Source organism: Callospermophilus lateralis, chromosome X (assembly GCF_048772815.1).
Source record: "Callospermophilus lateralis isolate mCalLat2 chromosome X, mCalLat2.hap1, whole genome shotgun sequence".
In the NCBI taxonomy this organism is placed as follows: domain Eukaryota; kingdom Metazoa; phylum Chordata; class Mammalia; order Rodentia; family Sciuridae; genus Callospermophilus; species Callospermophilus lateralis.
The window spans coordinates 85869889-85890686 of NC_135325.1; the positions used below are offsets into that span (position 1 = coordinate 85869889).

Sequence of the window (20798 nt, forward strand, 5' to 3'; positions counted from 1 at the left end):
CTGAGCTCAATTCCAGGTTCAAAAAAAAAAAGGTAGACACAGATTTAAAAATAGTATAGACAACCTTCTAGCACCTTCAAAAAAAATTCTAGGGGTAGAGCACTTGCCTAGCATGTTTAAGGTACCAGATTCAATCCTCAGTAGCACATAAAAAATAAATTGAATAAAGGTATTTTGTCTATCTACAACTAAAAATATTTTTAAAAACCCAATTTCTACTTTACTGAAAAACTTGACATAATAGAGGGATGCATTCCCAGAACTGCAGCAGAAGTCCTGTGGAACTGTTTGTTCCCCAGTGAAATATCCTTAACAGGAAAAACATATTTTCTTTGGTTGTAGATGGACATAATACCTTCATTTTATCTGTTTATTTTTATGTGGTGCTGAGTATCAAAGTCAGTGCCTCACACATGCTAGACAAGTTCTCTACACTGAGCCATAACCCCAGCCCCAAAACATATTTTTTAATTGGAAACTTCTGGAAATTGTCCTGAGGGCAAAGAGCAAATAAAAAACCATTTATTCAAGAAAATCTGTTGAAACTCAGTAATGTAATAGTGAGTCCATGGCTAGGAGCCACAATCCACTCCTTTCATTCCCCCATCCTTTTGTTTACCTTAATATATACTTCTGGTAAGAGTGGCCAAGAATATTAGACTCTCTCTGCCCCAGCTCTCAATCAGGAGATATAGTATCTCAATGAGAGAGATATGCAGCTAGCATTCTTATCACCTTCAACAAAGAACTGAGGGTGTAAAATTCTCAGTAAGTAAAGCCAAGAGTTCGGTGGGGGCACTTCCTTTAACCAGCCTCCACTCATAGGACAGTGGTTCTACCCCAGGCACAGAGGGCTTAGAATCCTGGGGCCCCAAAGGCCCTTCACACTAGTACTTCACCCAAGCTCACTTGTAGGGCAAAGTCCCATATATGAAGAGGTATGCAAGAAAACTACTAGCTATTTATTACCACTGCCTAGCATCCAAAGCACTGGCTCAAAGATTTTGCCCAGTGGGATCTCCTAAGCTATCCCCAAAAGAAATGACTTTATTTGAAAAACAATGTGAAGAAGTTCAAACTGAAGGTTTCTCTTTTTTAAAAAATGAAGAATTGGGGGCTGGAGTTGTAGCTCAGTGGCAGAGAGTTTGTCTAGCACATGTGAGGCACCAGGTTCAATTCTCAGGAAAGAAAAGAAAGAAAAGAAAAGATCCATAAACAACTAAAAAATATTTTTTAAAAAATGAAGCATTGGTGGTAAGTAATTAAGAGACAAGTAGCTTCAAGACAGCATGAATTAGCCAGGTACAGTGGTACATGCCTATAATCCCAGCAGCTTGGGAGGCTGAGGCAGGAGGATGAGGAGTTCAAGCCCAGCCTCAGCAACTTAGCAAATCCCTGAGCAACTCATTGAGATACTATCTCTATATAAAATATAAAAACAGCTGGGGATTTGGCTCAGTGGTTAAGCACCCCTAGGTTCAATCACTACTACCAAAAAAAAAAAGCATAAATTTAGGCTTAATTTATCAGAGATAACCAGAGACTAAGGAAGCTTGAAAAGATCTGGCCTGCACTCAGAAGAATTAAGTACTGATAAATGCTACAACATGGATAAATTTTGGAAATAATATACTAAATGGAAGAACCAAACACAAAAGGTCACATATTACATGAGTCTATTTATAAGGAATATCCAGAGTGGGCAAATCCATAGACAGAAAGTTATTAGTGGTTGTCAGGGGCTGAAGGAGGGAGTAATGGGGAGTGACAGCTAATAGGTACAGGGTTTCTTTTTGGGGTAATGAAAATGTTCTCAAATCACATAGTGGTGATGGCTGTACACTCTGTGCCTATATTAAAAACCACTGAATCGTACACCTTCAAAGGGTGAATTTTAAGATGTGAATTATATCTCAATTATGCTGTTATTTAAAAACACATTATTTCAAAAGAAGTAGAAATAGCATTTGACAAAAATCCAATACCTTTCATGATAAACCCCCCAACAAACTAGGAAGAGAAGGGAACTTCTTCAACAAGATAAGGAGCATTAATGAACATTAACGAACATTAATAAGTATCATACTTAATGGTGAGAGACTGAATACTTCTACTACCATCAGGAACAAAAAAACTTATACCACTTCAATTCAATAGTACACTTGAAATTCTAACCAAGACCATTAAGCAGAAAAATAAATAAGGAATCCAGATTGAAAAGGAAAAAGTAAAACTATATTCATAGATAATGTGGTCATGAATACAGAAAATTCCAAGAAAATCTATTAGAAAAATAAACAAGTTCAACAAGAACAAGTACATAAGATCAACATAAAAAAATTACATTTCTATATTATAGCAATGAATAATCCAAAATTAAATTAAGAATATAATTCCTTTTATGATTGCTTAAGAATATAATGCTTAAAATAAAGTTAACAAAATAATTATAAGACTTATACACAAAAATATAAAACATCATTGAAAGAAATTAAAGATATCCTAGTAAATGGGAAAACCTCATGTTTTGGGATCAAAAGAAGTATTAGCATTGTTAATATAGTGTGGTAGACAGATATGGTTCCTAAAGATGGCCACATTCTAATTCTCAGGACATGTGAATATATGACCTTATTTGACAAAAAGGACTTATTTAAAACAGGGTAAAGGTTAAATATCTTGAGATTGACTTGGATTATCCAGGTGACAAAAATCTAATGACATGAGACCTTTCCAGGTTATGGTCAGAGGGAAATGTGACTACAAAAGAATGGTCAGAAAGATGAAAAGTTGCTGATAAAAATAGTCAATGAGCACATGAAAATATGCTCAATGTCATTTGTTATTACAGAATTGTAAATCAAAGCCACATAGAGATATTGCTTCATATGCATTAGGATGGTTATACTCCAACTGCTGGTTAGCATGTAGAGAAATTAGAAACCTTACACTACTCTGGGAATATAAAATGGTATAACTTCTCCGGACAACTGTTGGACATTTCCTCAAAGGGTTCCACTTATATATATATACCCAAGGATGAAATATATACCCACATAAAAATGTATACACAATATTCATAGCAACATTATTCATAATAGACTTAAAAGACAACAGAAATAATCCAAATGTCTATCAACTGATGGTGTATGACTACAATATGGTATATCCATATAATGAAATCTATTTGCCATCAAAAGGAAAAGAAGGGGCTGGGGTTGTAGCTCAGTAGGAGAGCACTTGCCTAGCATGTATGAGGCACTGGGTTCGATCCTCAGCACCACATAAAAATAAATAAAACAAAGGTATTGTGTCCATCTACAACTAAAAATATTTTTTTAAAAAAGGCAAAGAAAGTTGGGCATGGTGGCACATGCTCCAGAGACTTGGGAGACTGGAGCAGGAGGATTGCAAATTCAAAGCAAGGCCCTAAGCAACTTAGTGAGCCCCTGCCTCAAAATAAATAAAAAGGGCTGGGGGATGTGGCTCAGTGGTTAAGCGCCAATAGGTTAAATCCCCAATAGAAAAGAAAAAGGGGGAGGAGGGAATAAGTATTGATTCATTGATAAGCCTTGAAAATGTTATGCTTATTAAAAGAAACTAGCCACAAAAGACCAACTAATTTAAGATTCCACTTATATGAAATATCCACAATTGGGAAATCTATAGAGTCAGAAAGCAGATTAGTGGTTGCCAGGGATTATGAGGAGAGAGAGGAATGGGAAGTAACTATTAATAGGTATGGAGTTTCTTTGGGGGATTATGAAAATGTTCTAACATTGACTATATTGATGGTTGCAAACTTAGAATATACTAAAATTTAATGAATTATTTATTTTAAATGAGTGAACTCTGAGGAATGCAAGTTGTGTCATACCAAAACTATGATTAAAAAATAATAAACAGGCCATGGGTGGTGGTGCACATTTGTAATTCCAGCTACTCAGGAGGCTGAGAATAGAGTATCACAAGTTCAAGGTCAACATGGGCAATTTAACACAAACATTACTCAAAACAGAATCAAAACGGCTAGGGATACAGCTCAGATGGGCTTCTATCTCTAGTAACACAAAATAAACAAAGAGAAGACAAGAATAAATTTTCAGAAAATAGATTTTCTGTTTCTTGCTTTAAAATTTCAAAAGAAAAGTACAAAACAAATAAGCTGGAGCTGGGCAGAGTGGCACACAACTGTAATCCCAGCATATTGGGAGGCTGAGGCAGGAGGACTGTGAGTTCAAAGTCAGCCTCAGCAATAGCAAGCAAATCAGTGAGATCCAGTAGTTGAGTGCCCCTGAGTTCAATCCTGGCTCCTAAAAGGGGGGGGGGGGGCTTATTAAGTGCATAAAGACTTAAATAAGATAAATGAATTACTTAAAAACAAAATTACTATCTTTTCATACTCAGTGTAGATCACAGTACATGGCACATGGTAGTAAGTGTTCAATAAATGTTTCTGCAGAATCGAACCAACTTTTTCTAGAATCTAACAAGTAATTACTGATATTCTATCTCCCCTCTAAAAGGAAAAGGTATTTAATAAGTAACTGTACTTGCATCCATTATTACTCTGCATCCAGAAGTAGAGCAATTCATGGCAACATATAATCTAAGATTCGGCTATCCAAAAACATTTAGGACTGCTGGAAGTGAAGTGGGTAGGGAGCAGATGATAGGAAGGAACTGGGAACTTAACCATGTACTTCCAACTACTTAAAATATGCACAATGGAGTATCTCTATGTTAAACTTAGGAGGAGAACCACATGTACAGTTTTAAATAAATAACGAGTTTTACAGGAAACATATTGATACTTAAAAATCATCACCTACTGTTGAGGCTGAATTTTTCTTACAGGCTTAACAGCCACTTTAATGTCTTCATTTGTAACTGCCTATTCATGTCATCTGCTCATTTTCGTATTAGAAAATACTATCTGCTTATTACTGATTTTATTAAGAGTATATAACAATGCTATTTATTTTGCCCTATGGTATAAAAACTCCCCTACCCCAGTTTGTCTTTGATCTTTAATTTTATTTTTACTTTATCTGTAGCCAAATTTTCATCACTTTTTCCTTTATGGTCTGTCTTCCTGCCATGTTTTAAAATACACTCCCAATTAAACATGTGAAAAGTGTTCAATATCATTTTAAGAGAATACTAGGAATTATAACTACATTGAGAACACTTTCCACTTAACTGATGAAAAGAACTTGAAAGCTAGTAACACATTCTGATAAGGACCCTGAAGAAACAAGAAGCCTCACAGGTTCCTAATGGGAGTGTAAATTGGTACAACTCCTGTCGAAAGCAAGTAGCCAAAGTTTTAAAAATTACAAACTCACCTTTTCTTTAAACCCGTAAATACTTCCTTAGAAAATTAATCCATAAATAATGTACTTTATTCCACAGAACTATATACTTAAAATTATTAAAATAAGGGCTGGGGTTGTGGCTCAGTGGAAGAGCACTTGCCTAGCATGTCTGAGGCACTCAGTTTGATCCTCAGCACCACGTAAAAATAAGTAAAATAAAGATATTGTGTCCATCTACAGCTAAAAATATTTTTAAAAAATGATTAAATTTTCTATGTATATTTTACCATAATAAAAATGTATACATTTAAGCTCAGCACAGTGGTGTACACTTGTAATCCCGGCAGCTCAGGAGGCTGAGGTGGGAGGATCATCAGTTCAAAGCCAGCCTTAGCAAAAGCAAGGTATTAAGCAATTCAATGAGACCCTGTCTCTAAATAAAATACAAAATAGGGCTGGGGATGTGACTCAGTGGTCGAGTGCCCCCGAGTTCAATCAAAAAAACAAAATAAAATTATACACATATACGATGTGCTTGTATGCCTGAAAAATGACATGAAAATTATACTCATTACATTGCTATTTGTATTAGCAATAGAGGAAGCAACTCAAATTCTCATTGTCAAGGAACTGGATATGCAAATTATTATACACTGAGATTACAGAATGCCATGATACTATGGAAAATACTGAGGAATCTCTCTATGTACTAACTGATGTGAAAAACTGCAAAACTTTCAAATAAGTGTAATATAAAATTTAAGTTTAAAAATTAAGATAAATAAAATAATATTGTATAGAGTATATAATTTATTTCAAAAAAAGGTAGAGGCCTAAGGATATATATTTATTTGCTAATAAATCCAAGAAGTAGTTATGGAAGTACATATACAATTGCAGTCATTAACTGAATGTAGAAAGGGTACAGGTGCAGTACAGTACAGATGGGGGACAGTATATCTATTGATAACATTTGTAGTTTTATTTTGGAATTATTTGACTATATTATTTAAAAATTATATATAAATAAAGTTCCTCTCCATAACCTGAAATATTATTTACACATTTTTACATTCACCTATGCTTTCAAAATATTTATGGCTCCATTTTTTAAAATATTTATTTTTTTGTAGTTGTACACAATAACTTTATTTTATTTATTTATTTTTATGTAGTGCTGAGGATCAAACCCAGGGCCTTGCACTGCAAGGCGAGCGCTCTACCGCTGAGCCATAACCCCAGCCCCTGGTTCCATTTTTTTTTTAACCTTTAATTCAAGCAAGATTTCTTTTGATTAATCTTTTAGGTAAATATTCCTCAAAAATCCAGTTAGGGGATGAGGTTATGGCTCAGTGGTAGAACACTTGCTTAGAGTATATGAGGTACTGGGTTTGATTCTCAATACCGCATATAAAGTCCATTGACAACTAAAAATAAAAATTTTTTAAAAATGCAGTTAGCCAGCTATTGCAATTCCTTTATTCAATATTCCAGCCTCTCCCTCCATGGATTTCAAATGTCACCTTCTGAAACACAGGTTTGTTTCTGTACTTTAAAATATTTCACTGATTTTTCTTTCTATATCTGTTCCATACACAATTTCAATTATTGTAGTCCCAGAATTCATTTATTTTTACATTACATAACATTTTAAATCTACAGGAATAGAATAAATTCATACATTTTCATATATTTTCCAAAGGACTCAATCATTTCTTTCCTTAAAAAACAAGAGATAGCTAGTCTCATGCATTTATTTCCCCATTTGAACTTTAGAATCTTGTCAAATCCTTCTCTCCTTTTATTCCCCCCAAAGATTCCCATTATGGTTTTACAAGAATTGCATTAAATGTACAGATTAAATTGCAGATAAAGGATATTTTCGTATTACTGAATCTGCATTCAGTGGGTCTCATCATTATTCACATCTTCTTTTATATTCCTTAGTAAAATTTTATGGAATTCTTCATTTAAGTCATGCATATTTCTAAAAGTTTATTTCTAGGCATTTCATACTCTAGACTGAAATTGTTAATGGGACCTTTCTCCATTATGTTTCCCAACTACTATTGCTTAAACATAGAGAAGCTATTGATTTTTGTATTATTTATTTTGTAACTGGCTGTATTACTGAAACCTTCACTATCTCTAATTAAATTTGTACTTGATTTATGCCTATATCTTAAATGTTGATCATTTGTCTCAGAACTGGCATAATTTCAAGGCTTGACCTTAAATCACATATCCAGGGGTAATACCACTTAATATGATTTGCTCTTAAGTTAAATGAGTCTTACTCTAAAATAGAAAAGATTTAAAATATAAAATCTTATTTTCCTCTAGGACTAGACTAGGCTCAATATGGCACTACTGATCTTTTGGGCCAGATAATACTTTGCTGCAGAGGACTATCTTATATATTATAGGATGTTCAACAGGATACCTGGGCTGTACCAAATACATGTAAGTAACACCTCCCCTGTCTTGATGACTAAAAATCTCTCCAAACATGGCCAAATATTTGCTGGGGAGAAAAGAATGGGGGTACACAAAACTGCCTCCAGTAGACAACCACTAGAGAAAAAGTTTAATATCATGATTTCCTCTATTTAGTGATATAAGCACAAGAATACACAAATATAATAAATTGTTATGCAAAGAAAATAGCCACGATTTTTTTAACATAATGGTTCAAGAAGGTGGACTTACCCTACAATTTGGAGATAGCATGCTACTATAATGAAAATAGTGATACTAGAACAATAAAAGACAGATAAATGGAACAAAATAAGAAGTCCAGAAGCAGAGTCAAGTACATATAATAATTTGGTGTATAAGGGATAGAGTCATCAATAGGGAAAGGATGTCGACTTAAGAAAATACAATAGTTCAATTCACTAGTAATTCAGCAAAAATAACAAAGAATTTAGAATATTAAGGTGAAAGGCCCATGTAAATAAGCCCAGGACAAGGGCTCAGATGAATAAAAAAATTGGCAATACAAAAATTAAAATCTTGGGCTGGGGATGTGGCTCAAGTGGTAGCGCGCTCGCCTGGCATGCATGCGGCCCGGGTTCGATCCTCAGCACCACATACAAACAAAGATGTTGTGTCCGCCAAGAACTAAAAAATAAACATTAAAAATTCTCTCTCTCTCTCTCTCTTTAAAAAAATAAATTAATTAAAATTAAAATCTTAACTCCATTTCCATGAAGATGCGGTATATGAACCTTTTTCCCTTTATCTTGCTAGATACAACTAAAACCCTTTAACATTATATACACAACAAACATAAGAAGACCCTGAAAGGTAGAAAGGAGAAGGCAACCAACTAGGGATTTCAATACTAAAGAAAGAGAATCATATTGAGTTCTTTAAGTTTCCTTTTTGCATCATATATCCTAGGCTTGGAGTTAAATAGATTGGCACTCCAGAAATGCCAATGCATACAGACCAAAAACAGTCTCCAACAAAATCTTGCTCTCTGTAGACAAGGAATAAGGAAAGGCAGAGCCAAACAAGATAACAAATATTTAGGTAGGAACCCACTCTACTCCAAGTATCACAGTCCTACACCCACCTATACAGTCAAGCAGCAAGATGGGAAGCCTAGACTTGTACCCTTCTGAGCGTGAAATAAGGCATCTCAATAGCCCAGCCAGGGTGGGAATCAAAGAAAGCCAAGTATTTTTTAATTTCCTCCTGCAGTTAATAAATCTAGTCCTTACATGTCAGTAGAAACCACACTGGGGGCAGGAATGTCCACCATGCCTAGCAGTATTTAGAAGACCTTCACCTCAGATGTCCACTGTGGCCAAGTGGAAAAAATAAAGTTCTAATTTCACCTTGCAGGAACAAGGTAGCACCCTTCTCCTGCCAGAGCAATTTCAAATAGTTTCAGCTAAAGACTGTCAGGCACAGACTTTCATAACACAATATGAATAAGTCCAGGTTTCAATCAAAAATCACTCATTCTGCCAGGTGCGGTGGCGCACACCTGTAATCCCAGTGGCTCAGGAGGCTGAGGCAGGAGGACTTTAAGTTCAAAGCCAGCCTCAGCAAAAGCAAGGCATTTAGCAACTCAGTGAGACCCTGTCTCTAAATAAAATACAAAATATGGCAGGGGATGTGTCTCAGTGGTTGAGTGCACCTGGGTTTAATCCCCAGTACAAAAAAAAAAAAAAAAAAAACAGCTTCAGCAAAAAAGAAAAAAAGAAAAAGAAGCCCAGCAAAGAAACAGAAGATATTAAGAGAACTAAAGGAAAATACTAGAGTTGAAAATTTTAACTGAAATACAAAGTCAGTAGAAGAATGGAGCGGCAGAAAAGAGGGTACAGAGATAAGAATCAGTGAACTAGATAATAAAATAATAGAAATTATCTAATTTGAAAACAAAGAAAACCAGACTGAAAAAAAAAATAACAAAGTGAAGTTCCTGTGGGACTATGACAAAAGATCTAACAGGCTCTAGAAGGAAAGGCTTAAAATATGGTTGAAAGAAATAATAATGGAAAACTTTAAACAAAAAACATAAACCAACATATTCAAGAAGCAAAGTAAGACCAAAAAGGATAAATCTGATAAATCTACACAAAGAAACATGACAAACTTCTGAAAACTAAATACAAAAAAAACTTTTGAAAGCAGTAAGAAAAAAAAATAACATCCAATCTATAGAGGAAACATTATTTGAATGACAGATTTCTCATGAGAAACTATGGAAACAAGGAAGTACTCCAATACTTTTCAAGTATTAAAATAACTGTCAACCCATACCTAGTGAAACCATCCTTCAGGAATAAAGAAGAAATTAAGACATTGAAAGATGAAGGAAAACTCAAGAGAATTTGTTCCCAGCAAGCCACCCTAAAACAATGTCTACAGAAAGTTATGTAAACAGAAAGAAAATGAATAAAGAATCTTGGAACCTTGGGAAGGAAGAAACAACAATATAAAGAACAAAAATAGGGGTGAATTGTTGAGAGCCACAGCCGAAGGGGCTCCAGCAAACTTTCAGACTGCCAGCTGATGATTGGCTCACAGCGGCCCCAGCAACACCTAGCTGATTGGCTCCTCTGTGGAGATGCTCATTGAGCTGTTTCCCTGCCCTTTCAGACTACCAGCTGATGATTGGCTCACAGCAGCCCCAGCAACATCTAGCAACATCTAGCTGATTGGCTCCTCTGCGGTGATGCTCATTGGGCTGTTTCCCTGCCCTTTCAGACCACGGAGCTGCTCATTGGGGGACTTTTTTGGCTCCGCCCATGCGACCCAGCCAATCGGCCTCAAGAGCAGGAGGATTGTGGGAGGAAGTTGTTGTTGGGGTGTGTGGCTTGTGGGAAGCCGGTGGTGGCAGTTGGGCTCTGAGGGTTTTTTCCTGAGGAGCTGTTTTGTTTATCTTGTGTGGTTCTAAAAATAAAGTTAGTTTCTTTTGACAAGTGGCTCCTGAATTGTGCCCAGCCAGACTGCGGCATTTGGTGGCCCGTACGGGGAACGAACCCGCGACCTTGTAATAAAATTATTACTCCATATACTATGAATCAAATTGATGAGTTAGCTAATGAGTTAAATACTTGGGCAATAATCATGTGCAAATCTAATGTTTCATTTGATAACCACTTACCATCTAATCCTTTATTGTCTTTTTGGTCATCACATCCTGTAATTTTTCCAAAAATGACAAGAAAAACACCTATCGGGAATGCTCCAAATATATTCACTGATGGATCAAATAATGGTACAGCAGCAATAGTTACACCGGATCAAACTTTTACATTTTTAGTACCCAAACAATCAGCTCAAAAGGTAGAGCTTAAGGCAGTATTACAGGCTTTTGTGATGTTTAAAAATTCTGTATTTAATTTATTTTCCGATAGTCAGTATATAGTTAATGCTATAGTATCCCTTGAAGATGCTGGTAGGATTTCCCCTTCCTCTACTATTTTCTTTTTGCTTTCCACTATACAAAGTCTAATCTGGGACAGAAAAGATCCATTCTTTATAGGACATATCAGGGCACATACAGGATTGCCTGGAGCCCTTAGTTTGGGCAACGATTTAGCAGATAAAACTACACATGACATACATATTTTCTCTACACTAGAAGAAGCTATAAATTTTCATAAAAAGTTCCATGTCAATGCTAATACTTTACAAAAGCGTTTTAAAATAACTAAGGAATAAGCTAGACAAATAATAAAACAATGTCAAAATTGTGTGACCTTTTTACCACAAGTTAATCTTGGAGTCAATCCTAAAGGATTGATACCTAACCATATTTGGCAGATGGACGTCACACATTTGCCAGAATTTGGAAAATTAAAATATTTGCATGTTACAGTTGATACTTCTTCTGGATTTTTGATGGGCTCCCTTCATGCCGGAGAAAAAACTAAAGATGTTATAGCTCATTGCTTACAAAATTTTGCCACTGTGGGCGTTCCAAAACAGTTAAAAACAGATAATGCCCCTGGTTATACTTCTACCTCTTTTAAACAATTTTGCTCATCATTTGGCATTACTCATATAACAGGAATCCCATACAATCCACAGGGACAAGGCATAGTTGAAAGAGCTCATCAAACTATTAAAATGTACTTATTAAAGCAAAAAGAAGGAATTGGGAAGGGGTATATATTCCCCAAAGATAAACTTAAAATAACCCTTTTTACTCTAAACTTTTTAAATTTGGATTCATCAGGGCTTAGTGCTGCGGAAAGGCATATGTGTCCAAAAAATGTATATAAGCCCAAGGTACTTTGGAAGGATATTCTAACAGGACAATGGAAAGATCCTGACCCAGTAATTGTCTGGAGTCGGGGGTCTGTTTGTGTGTTTCCACAGGGAGAACAGCAGCCGATTTGGATTCCAGAGAGATTAACTAAGGTCCTGACCCAGTGATTGCCTGGAGTCGGGGGTCTGTTTATGTGTTTCCACAGGGAGAACAGCAGCTGATTTGGATTCCAGACAGATTAACTAAAGCGATTTCTACAGACCAAAAAGAAGATGTGATATCCAGAACTCCAGTTTGGTTATTCTTACATCTGCGACAGAACCAGAATGCTTTTTTCAATGTCTATTTTATTATTGCCCTTTCCCATATTTTTTTTTTTTTGAGCTCATACAGACCTAGGTTAATGTTTTGCTGATCAGTCCTATTTTTTGACTATAGAGTTTTTAAACATTGCAATGGAGATTTCACCTGTAAAATGTTATAAGGCCTTTACTATTATGTTATGTGTCGTATGTATTATGTGTGCACACTTGTGTTTTGTGTTTGAATGTACGTATGTCCATATGTCATATATGATGAGCGCTCATGAAAAAATGGATCCAAATATTTTTTTTTATTCACGTGATTTAAATGGTTTAATTTAAATTGGGTAAACAGCTGTTGAAGATTGTTTTAAAATGTGAACAAAAAAGGAGGTTAACAGATCTGTTTGTTTACTTTCACCTTTCCTTTTCATTATATTTAATAATTCTCTTAAAGATAATGTAAATTGTTAAGAAAATTGTTTTCTTTTAATGCCTTCTGGAACGTTACATAATTTTTTCTTTAGCCATTATTGCCAAAATTCCTATCTTCATCCCAGTGCCGGTGAAGACAATGTAAATTGTTAAGAAAATTGTTTTCTTTAAGTGCCTTCTGGAATGTTACATAATTTTTTCTTTAGCCATTATTGCCAGAATTCCTATCTTCAGTGAAGACAATGTAAATTGTTAAGAAAATTGTTTTCTTTTAGTGTCTTCTGGAATGTTATATAATGTTATATAATTTTTCTTTAGCCATTATTGTCAGAATTCCTATCTTCATCCCAGTGCATGAAGACAAAGATAAAACCAATCTACAGCTTCTGCAATAGCCATCACTGAACTGCTTGCAGAACTTGCCTGGACTATGTATCACTTATATGCATTATGAACTCACTTGTATGCATTGTGAACTATCTGTTGGTGCAGCAACTTCTGGTAGTGTTGGGGTATACATGCTGATGGTGTCATCGATGGTACAATTTTTCCAAAAGGAGCCATCAACTGGCTTGGTGTATCTTCCTCCCTTCTGTTTGTCATGATCGTTCAGCTAAAATTTGGGGGCCAACAGAGGTGAGGCAAAGAACCTCACCCCCCCGCTGGTACGAAGACCTCTACACAGGTGTGGCTGTATACTGGACTGGTAGTCAATGACGGGTAAGATCCAATTACTATGGTACCAACCTAAGACAGGAGGCTGACGCCTTGAGGTCAGCTCATCCAATAACGGGTAAGGACCATATGTACTATTGGACAACCTAAGGCAGACACGGTCCCTAAGCCACATGCTTCTTGTTTAAACAGAGAGGGGGAGATGTTGAGAGCCACAGCCGAAGGGGCTCCAGCAAACTTTCAGACTGCCAGCTGATGATTGGCTCACAGCGGCCCCAGCAACACCTAGCTGATTGGCTCCTCTGTGGAGATGCTCATTGAGCTGTTTCCCTGCCCTTTCAGACTACCAGCTGATGATTGGCTCACAGCAGCCCCAGCAACATCTAGCAACATCTAGCTGATTGGCTCCTCTGCGGTGATGCTCATTGGGCTGTTTCCCTGCCCTTTCAGACCACGGAGCTGCTCATTGGGGGACTTTTTTGGCTCCGCCCATGCGACCCAGCCAATCGGCCTCAAGAGCAGGAGGATTGTGGGAGGAAGTTGTTGTTGGGGTGTGTGGCTTGTGGGAAGCCGGTGGTGGCAGTTGGGCTCTGAGGGTTTTTTCCTGAGGAGCTGTTTTGTTTATCTTGTGTGGTTCTAAAAATAAAGTTAGTTTCTTTTGACAAGTGGCTCCTGAATTGTGCCCAGCCAGACTGCGGCAGTGAATATAACTAGATTTCTTTTTAATTTGTCTTGATTTCTTTTTATTGCTGCATACAATTCCACTGTGTGAATGTACTACAGTTTGCTGAAACATTTGCCAGTTGCCTTAGTCCATTTTGTGCTGTTGTAACAGAATATCTGGGACTGGGTAAATTTTTTGGAGTACTTGGGATCAAACCCACTTGCTTTGTAAGTGCTCTACCACTCAGCTACACACTCAATCCTTTTTATTTTTATTTTTTTTTTAATTTTGAAACATGCTCTTATGAAGTTGTCCAGACTGACCTCAAATTTGCAATCCTCCTACCCAAGCCTCCAAAGTAGCTGAGATTATAGGTGAGTGCTACTGCATCTGGCCCAGACTACACAACTTATAATGAATTCATTTCCAGTAGTTCTGGAGGCTGGGAAGTCCAGGGGCATACATCTGACCAGGGCCTTCATGCTGTATCATTCAGTGGCAGAAGGTATCATGTGGGCAAGTGGCAGGGTGCAAATTCACCCTTTCATAATGAACCCACTCCCATAAACATGATGTTAATAAATTCATGAGGATAGCACCTTCATGATCTAGTCACATCTTTAAGATTCTATCTCTTAACACTTTCACATTGGAGATAAATTTTCAACACTTAAAATTTGGGGCACACAAACTATAGCACCTATGGATGAAGCAGAAATTAACCCTGTCTGATGTGGTTCTAGTTATTATGTAAAGGAAATATTTAAGAATTATATTGCAAACGTGGGTGGGTTAAGGAACATATAGGGAGGAAAAGTTTCTACACTCCACTCAAATTGGTAAAACGACTCAAACAGACCATGATAAATTATGTATATATAATATCTAGCACAACTATTCAAAGAGTTACAGAAAGAGATAGTCTCAAAAGTTCCACAGATAAATGAAAATGGAATTTTAAAAAATGTTCAAGTAACCAGGAAATGGAAATAGAGAAATAAGAAATAAAAAACAGCAAAGAAATTTTAAAGATGACACAGACTTCAGCCCTAACATAGCAATAATTATAATATATGCAATTGGCCTATATATATCAATTAAAACAGAGATTAGCAGAGGGGCTTTAAAAACTCTGCTCAACTGTATATTATCTACATGAAACTCATTCTAAAATACAAAGGGCAGACTGAAAATAAAAAGATGAAAAAGTACATACCATGCAACATTAATCAAAAGACAGTAAAAGAAGGTACATTATTATCAGATAAAGTAAACTTCAGAGCAAAGAAAATTACCATAGACAGAGGGAGATTGTACATAATGATAAAAGGGCCAATTCTCTAATAATTTTTAGCAATAATGTTTATTCACCAAATGGCAGAACTTCAAAATACGTGAAACAAAAAGTGATAAGACAGAAAGAAGTCGTAAATTCACTATTACACAAGATCCTTCAACACTTCTGTTACCAACTAGTCATTAAAAAGAGTGAGGATACAGAAGAACTCAAAAACACCATTGATGATAAAGAAAATTTGGTGAAAATGTAGTATATATACACAATGGAATTTTATTTTTTCAGCCATAAAGAAAAATGAAATTATGGCATTTGCAGGAAAATGGATAGAACTAGAGACTATCATGCTAAGTGAAATAAGTCAAACTCAGAAGGTCAAGGGTCAGGTTTTCTCTCATATGTGGAAGTCAGAGAAGAAAAAGGAAAAGAAAGGTGGAAATGGATATCCTAAAGATTAAAGAAAGATCAGTAGAGGAAAGGGACCAAAGGGTGGGAGGCAGGGAGGAAAGGGAAGTACTGGGGACTGATTATATAACAAAAAATCACATCATTGTGTACAACTATAATGGGAAAAAACACCATTAACCGTCGGGATCTAAGTGACATTTATAAAACACTTTACCTAACAAATACAAATACATTTGTGAAACAAATATCAAGATAGATCATATTTGGGGGCCATAAACCAAATCTCAACAAATTTAAATGAATTAAGATGTGTTCTCCAACTACAACTACATATCAATAACCAAAGGGAAACAGGGAGATCTCTGAACATTTGGAAACCAAATACACTACTAAATAACTGATAGATCAAAGTGGAAGACTAAAGGGAAAATAAAAATAAAGAAAATTGAATGAAAATTAAAATATATTAAAGTTTGTGGGACTCATCTTCAAGAGCCAGGCAGTGTACCTACCAAGATGTTTAAAAATAGTAGGAAAATAAGATTATAGCCATTTTCTATACTTTTGTTTAACTGTGTTTTCTGACAGTTTGAATATTTACATGAATTTATATTTACCTATATATGCATTCATATACACTATGCCTATTAAAATAAATGTTTTTTTAATGTAAATTTTTTTTAAAATTCTGGGATTCAGTTAAAAATGCTGATAGTGAAATTATGGCATAAATGTCAAAATTAGAAAAGTATAATCAATAATCTAACTTCCTAAATCAAGAACCTAGAAAAGAAATAGCAAAAATAAGGCTCAAAGCAGTGTAAGAAAGAAAATAAAGAGCACAGATCAATGAAATTTTAAAAATAGGAAAAAATATGTGATTGATTTTGAGTTGACTCTTTAAAATCAATAAAATAAAAAATTAAACATTAGAAAAAACCCTACACGAACAGCACTTCTACTTTTTATGTAATCATATTATCAACTTGCATTACACAAATCTCTATGTAAAAAGGACCCATAAAATACAGTGGTATTTTGGATACCTTTTTCCTTACTGAAAAAAGTCATGAACAGACAAGATATACAGATAAGAAATTATCACTGAAAAAGATGTTCACCATCATTAGCCATCAGGGAAATTGCAAACTAAAACCACAATATGGTATCATTATCTATAGGAGGCTAAAATTTAAAAATAGAGATAACACCAAATGGTAGCTAGGATGCAGAGAAACTGAAGCATATATACATTGCCTGTGCATTTGGAAAGTGGTCTAGCCAATCTTGGAAACAATTCTGCAATTTCTTATAAAACTAAATATTCAATTAACACATGACCTAGCAATTGCAATTCTAGGCATTCATCTCAGAAAAATGAAGATTTATGTCCACCAAAATCCAAAAACCAAAGACAAAAACCCCCAAACCTGAACACAAATACTTCAGCTTTATTTGTAATAGTCAAAAAGTAGAAACAATACAAATATTCATCCATGGGTGCCATAGTTTGAATGTGTGCTCCAAATTTCAAGGGTTAGAAATTTATCTCCAATGTGAAAGTGTTAAGAGGTAGAATCTTAAAGATGTGACTAGATCATGAAGGTGCTATCCTCATGAATTTATTAACATCATGTTTATGGGAGTGGGTTCATTATGAAAGGGTGAATTTTCACCCTGCCTCTTGCCCACGCGATACCTTCTGCCACTGAATGATACAGCATGAAGGCCCTGGTCAGATGTATGCCCCTGGACTTCCCAGCCTCCAGAACTACTGGAAATGAATTCATTATAAGTTATGTAGTCTGGGCCAGGTGCAGTAGCACTCACCTATAATCTCAGCTACTTTGGAGGCTTGGGCAGGAGGATGGCAAATTTGAGGTCAGTCTGGACAACTTCATAAGAGCATGTTTCAAAATTTAAAAAAAAAAATAAAAATAAAAAGGATTGAGTGTGTAGCTAAGTGGTAGAGCACTTACATAGCAAGTGGGTTTGATCCCAAGTACTCCAAAAAAATTACCCAGTCCCAGATATTCTGTTACAACAGCACAAAATGGACTAAGGCAACTGGCAAATGCTTAAGCAACTTGCAATACCTTCACAAAACGGTATGCAGCAATAAAAAGAAACAAAGGACTGATACACATAATAATCTGGGGATCTCCATAAAATTACACTGATTGAAAAAAAATCATTCCCAAAAGATTATATAATGTATGATTCATGCACATAACTTTGTGTTTATGTGTGTGTTGCTGTGGATCAAAATATATAACACTTTTGAAATGATAATTTTAGTAATGGACATCAAATTAATGGTTGCCAGGTTAAAAAGTGGGTGGAACAGAAAAAAGTAGATGCTGCTATAAAAGGATAAAATGAAGGAGGGTTCCTTGTAGTGACAGAGATTCTATATTTTGACTCTATAAATATTAATATCCTGGTGGTGAAACTGTACTATAGTTATGCTAAATAATACAAGTAGAAAAACAGTGCAAAGGGTATGTGGGATCTCTCTGTATTATTTTTTACCTGTAAAATTATCTACAATTATGTCAAAATAAATTCTTAATTTAAAAGTTATAATATTTTAGATACTTATAAAACTCTAAAAATAATGCTTATACAAATATCAAACGGTTAAAGCATTGCAATTAAATATTAATGGAGAAAATATAAGCATCATATTAGAAATTTGAGCAAAGGACATAAAAAGGCAATCTCTCTCTCTCTCTCTCTCTCTCTCTCTCTCTCTCTCTCACACACACACACACACACACACACACACACACACAAATATGGTTTATCAATTAAAAACTTGAATTCTGCCTTACTGCTAATCAAAAAATTTAAATGAAGATGATGAGCTGGGCATGGTAGCACTCGCCTATAATCCCAGAGATTCGAGAGGCTGAGGCTGGAGAATCACAAGTTTGAGGCCATTCTGAATACTTTAGTGAGACCCTTGACTATAATAAAAAAAAGAGCTAGGGACATAGCTCAGTGGCAGAATACACCTGGTTTCAATCCCTAGTACTGAAACAGAAAAAAAAAAAATGGGGCTGGGGATGTGGCTCAAGCGGTAGCGCGCTCGCCTGGAATGCATGCGGCCCGGGTTCGATTCTCAGCACCACATACAAACAAAGATGTTGTGTCCACCGAAAACTAAAAAATAAATATTAAAAATTCTCTCTCTCTTTAAAAAAAAAAAGATTATGACAATGCTATTTTCACTGTTAAACCATCTACTTCAAGAACACACATAAAAAAGGATAATATCCAACATATGCAACACTGCAGGGAAATGTACATTTTCATAAAACAACAATAAGAGCTAACACATATTAAGTGACCACTGCATACCAGAAAAGGTTCTAAGCATTTTACCTACATTAATTTAAGCACTGAGGAGTTAAATAACCTGCTCATAATCATAGAAGTAGTAAATGGCAAAGCCAAGACTCAAATATTTGTTTCACAGTTGCTTTTTAATATCAGGGCCTTGTGCATGTGAGGCAAGCACTCTACCAACTGAGCTATATTCCTAGCCCTATACTTCCTCTTTCTGACAGTCTAGCAGACTTTACATTAAACAACATACGTTTTTGTTTCAGACATAGAATCACACAAACAAGCATCTCTTTAATACAATTTCTAGGAATTTTTAAATGTATTTCATGACCCACAGCAAAATGCTTCAATATTTAAGTTACCCCTCTTAAAAAAGACTATTTAGCATTCAATTACAAGTTATTAGATAGCTATAACAGAATAAGGAACAATTCCAGAGGTAAAGCCTCAGCTTTCATATGGTCATCAGGTATTACTGAAAGACATGGATCCAAATAGATTTACTTAGAAGGCATTAGATTAGAAGAGTGACTCCCTTAAAATTCTGAGATGCAAGAGGGGGAACTGTATAATCAAGATCAGTACCATAATCAATAGATGAAGATCTCTCTTGAGAGATACTAAATAAACAGCTTAATTTCTAGATGATATATATCCAAAATTCAATGTGTATTTCCTGTCTATGGCTCACGCAAAATGACGGGAGACCACACATCATAATTCAATATCCTTTGTGCCTCAACTCCAAGATGACTACAATTTATAAGACTTTCTTGGGAATAAGTGGCATAATTTCAAATAATTGCTTAAGAAATGCCATACTATTTCATCACCCTGTCTAAGCTCTAAATGGAAAATTTGTGTTTGAGACACAGTCCTTTTGTAGTTACTAAAAGAATCAGAAACTGTTTACTCTTACCCTAAGGCAAATCCAGTTCCTAGTGGGACAGGAGTTGATGCAACTGGTGTTCCAAAGCTGAATCCTGTAGTCTATTTTGCTGGAGCTGGATTATCGAATGAGAACAGGCTGATGGAATATGAAGATGTACTTACAACCAGTTGGGATGGAGTCCCAAAATTAAACCTACCTATATCAGGTGTAGAGAAAGTAAACCCTGTGGTTGTAGTGGTGATGGTTGTCTCTGCAGAGTCAAAAGTGAACCTACCTGTAGGGGTACCAGTTTCTCCATAATTAAACCTGCTCATGACTCCAACCCCTAAAAGGGGGTAAGAGGAATGGAAGAAAAAAATTTTAGAGGTCTCAACGAGACCTCCAATTGAATATCACACATGGAATCCACACTGGAATCACATCCTGTCATTCCAAATTTCTAAAATTACCAGTTAGAAATCATTTAATAAGGGGCTGAGGTTATAGCTCAGCAGTAGAGCATTTGCTTAGCATGTCCGAGGCCCTGGGTTCGATCCTCAGCACCACATAAAATAAATTAATTAATTAAATAAAGGTATTGTGCTCAAGTACAACTAAAAAATAAATATTTTAAAAAAGAAATCATTTAATAAAAACATTTTTAATTGCAAAACAAAGATTTTTCTAAAAAGAATTATCTAGCAGCTAGAGTCAAAGCAGAAGACCTGAAAGAGATCTGTGCCC

The 20798-nt window shown here is 35.6% G+C and overlaps 1 protein-coding gene across 2 annotated transcripts in view; it reads right to left on the reverse strand.

Moving 5' to 3' along the window:
- The window catches only part of Nup62cl (nucleoporin 62 C-terminal like), an 85380-nt gene that overhangs the window by 54841 nt on the left and 9741 nt on the right, over positions 1-20798 (reverse strand). The gene's annotated exons all lie outside the window — the stretch shown is intronic.